We start from the raw sequence: 4,173 nt of genomic DNA on the forward strand, positions 1-4,173 counted from the left end.
CCGAACCACTTAGGAAGTAGATCCAGAAATCAGGCAGTTGGGGCGCAACAGATCAGTTTCAGATGGATGAAAGTTGAGTTGGAGGCTGGGGCTTAGGTGTGTGGCCGCAGCCTGGGATAATGCTTCACTTTGGACTTGAATTCTTCACCCCATCACAGGCAAGTGGGTTGCCACAGGCCTCCCTGGAGGGGTGGAGCCTGCCTGGGGAATATGGAATGGTAGGAAGGGGCTAGATCACAGAAGGCCTTGAATGCCTAGCTAAAACGTCTAAATTTGGGCTTTGTGTTTTATAGGAGTTGTTGAGGATTCTTTTGAGTAGATGACATGTACTGACCTGCTACATTCTTTCAGAGGATTGATTTGGGATAAAAGATGGTTTGGAAAAGAAAGACTGTCAAGAGAAAATGGGGCCGGGCGCGGCAGCTCACGCCTGTAATCCCAGCACTGTGGGAGGCCGATCCTCCCACCTCAGGCGGGTAGATCACCTGAGATCAGGAGTTTGAGACCAGCCTGGCTAACATGGCGAAATCCCGTCTCTACTCAAAATACAAAAATTAGCGGGTTATGGTGGTGCATGCCTGTAATCCCAGCTACTCGGGAGACTGAGGCAGAAGAATTGCTTGAACCTGGGAGGCGGAGGTTGCAGTGAGCCAAGATCGTGCCACTGCACTCCAGCCTGGGTGACACAGTGAGACTCTGTCTCAATAAAAAAAAAAAAAAAAAAAAAAAGGAGGGCGAAAACCGCTGAGAAGGTGCAAACTAATCACTCCTGAAAGACAGTGGTCTAAATCTAAGTAATGCTCTCTAGTATTCATTCCACAAGGGTCTCAGGCGTCTCATGAAATCTCAGGCTGACTTACACTCACATTAGACACATTCAGGTTTTGGGTTGAGCATATCCATGAGTATTTGCAGATAGTAATTTTTATAACTATTAAATAATTCATGATGACATTGTTTTCCCTCTTGTGTTCTTGAAAAAGATGCTGTTTACTGCACAGGCAGTGGTGAAAATAAATTAGCCACCTGCTTTGCCACCCCTTTTCCAATCTTGCCGTGTCCCATGGGGGATGCCAGGCTCTGCTGGGCACCTTTCTGAAAGTGTTCTTTTCAGTAGAATATGTGCTGAGCTTTTTTGCAAAATCAGGCCTTAAAAAAAAGTTACACTTTTTAATTTTCATTTAAAAAATTTATTTTTCACTCCATTAAAATTCATCTCCATGAAATGGGTTCAGAGTGGTTTTAGCAATTCTGTCTGTCACCCATTCTAAGATACTGCTGGCGCCACGTGCAGCCCCCAACCCCCCCCCCCCCCCCCCGCTGAATGGGAAGCAAGTGGCAGAGCCGAGTGTGCACCTGGAACCCCAGTGTTGAGGTCTCTGGTCAAGGCGGCCCCCACTCTCCTTACATTCGCAACCCCCCACCCCCAGCCCACACTACCTGCCAGTTTTACATCTGTTTGGACAGGAAGCCTTACAACCCTGCTCTGCTATTTTTAGGAAGCCCTCACATTGAGTCAGCCTTTCTGCTGGATTCACGCCCTCTGCTTGATGGTTCTGGGGCTGTCTGCCTTTTCAGCAGGAGCCTGGGGCTCACATCCTCAGACAGTGAGCACAACGCTTCTCTTCTCCCTGCCCATCTCAGCTTTGGTCTGCACCCCCATTTTTATCACCTTCCTAGAACAAGGGCAGGCTTTTAGGGGGTCCATATTTTCTTGTTTCTCTCATTAACAGTCTCCCCACAAGTCATGCACATTAACATGGATAGAGCTGGAGGCCCTTCCTCTTGTTCACAATTGTGCATTAATGTAGCTATAAGTGGGAACCTTTTTTTTTTTTTAAATCAAGTCTACATTCAAACATGCTTTAAAACTAAAAATAACTGCATTTAAATAACTTTAGGCAGAATGATATAAAGGAGGATTTAAATGTTAGCTGTAAATTGATACTCTTCATCATTTCTTATCCCAGAGTATAGCCAAGTGACTGGTATAGAAAAGGTGCTTAATAAATGCTTGATGGAGGAAAGAATAAATGAATAAATTCTGTAATGTTAATAGTTTGGGGATGTATCCCTCTCAAGGGTGAAACTTGTGATTGAACACGCAGAACTTTTCTTTAATAAATTGCAAATGGTAGAGTTTTCAGGCGTCTGTCCAGGTTGCACCAGAAATATTGCAGGCAACTGAAATATTTCTTTGGCTGAGGGGCTCTGGCGCCCCTCAAAGGCCAGGTCTGATTCCCAACAAAGCCAACTCTAGTCATTTTCCTAGGAGATTTTATAAACCAGGGAACTAGTTAAACACATTTCATTGAGAAAGTTACACCAAGATTTGATCAATTCAATTTAAAATGGCTTAACCAGTAAAGAAAATGTATTACCTCTAAAACAAGCAGTCTTTGGATAGGACAGGTCTAAGGTTAGTTATTCTAGTGGCTCAATAATGACTTTAAGGTCTGTGCACTTTCCACTTCTTCCCAGCTACCTCGAGGGTATCAGCTTTGCTATCACAGGCTTACACTCCTCATGGTTGCAAGGTGGCTGCCACAACTGCAGCATCACATGCAGACATGACAGTGTTCAACAGAGGGGGAACAGTTTCTTTCCATGCCTCTCTTTCAGGACTTCAGAATACCTTACCAGAAGCTCCTCAGAAAAATGTCCCATATATATTATATAAAAATAAATAAATATATATATTTTTTTATTTCCCATATATTATATTTTTATATAATATATATGGGATATATATATATATGTTTTTTTTTTTTTGAGACAGGGTCTCATTCTGTCACCCAGGTTGAAGTGCAGTGGCATGATCTTGGCTCACTGCAGCCTCAACCTCCTGGGCTTAGGCGATCCTCCCACCTCAACCACACTTTGTAGCTGGAACTACAGGCATGTGCCACCACACCCTGTTCCCTTATACCTTTTTGGCCAGAGTAGGGTCACATGCCCACTTCCAAACTAACACTGGCAATAGAACTGGTACCACTGTGGACAATTTCAATCATTCGTGGTTTACAATTGAGCCATATAGCAGAGGTAGAGACACCTAAACACGTTAGGACCCTTCCAGCAAGGATAAAGGGAGGGAGAGCTATAGGACGGGCCATCTACAGTGCTGGCTCTGGCACCCCTCAAAGGTCAGGTCTGATTCCCAACAAAGCCAACTCTAGTCATTTTCCTAGGAGATTTTATAAACCAGGGAACTAGCTAAACACATTTCATTGAGAAAGCTACACCAATATTTGATCAGTTAATGAGAAATACATTTAGCTGTTAAGGGTACCCCCACTTTTCTTGCTTCCTTACTCTCAAGGAGACCCCTGTTGTCAACATTTTCAGTTGTATTCTGTGACTTTTTTCATTTGGCTGGGAATGATGTGGTTGAGGAATCTACAATCTATTTCACAGTTCAGCAACAGATGTCATTCATTCATTTATTCATTCATTTATCAAATATTTATTATGCTTTTATTAAGCACTGCAGATACAAATATTTTTAGAAAGTTCAGGTTTTTGTGGAGACCCTGCTCTCCTAAGGAGAAGATCTACTAAATGTGCCTGGGCAGCAGAGAAGACTCCGGAAAACCTTTCAGAAAAGGAGTTGTTGGAGCTCGATGTAAAAGTTAAGAGTTTTCCAGGTGGACAGAGGGGGAGGGAGGGCGTGTTGGGTCGAGGGCAGCATGACAAAGGCCAGGCTGTGTGCCATGGTGTGTTCAGAGAACACCACGCCCAGCGTGCCTAGAGGACGGGAGAGGGTAAAGAGGTGGAAACACAGAGGCGGCAGATGGAAGGAGGTCGGATAGGGATGGACTCTGCAGTCAGGCCCCAGTTTGAATCCAGGTCCCACTTTTACAACAGCTCAATGGTTGCCTTCATGTCCCAGGGCTGCCATAACAAATTACTACAAACTGGGTGGCTTAAAACAAGTTATTCGCTCATGCTTCTGAAGGTCAGAGGTCCAAAATGGGGGTGTGGTGGGTGTTGGCAAGGCTGTTTCCCTCTGAGGGCTCTGAGGACGAATCCAGCCCATGCCTCTCTCCTAGCTGCTGGTGGCTGCTGGCAGCCTCAGGTGCTCCTTTGCTTGGGGCTTTAAAATTCCATGCTCTGCCTCTGGCTTCACTAAGCCTCCCTTTCTCTGTGTGCCCTGCCTTTCGCTCCCCTTCC

Source organism: Colobus angolensis, unplaced genomic scaffold (assembly GCF_000951035.1).
Source record: "Colobus angolensis palliatus isolate OR3802 unplaced genomic scaffold, Cang.pa_1.0 Scaffold109, whole genome shotgun sequence".
Lineage (NCBI taxonomy): Eukaryota > Metazoa > Chordata > Mammalia > Primates > Cercopithecidae > Colobus > Colobus angolensis.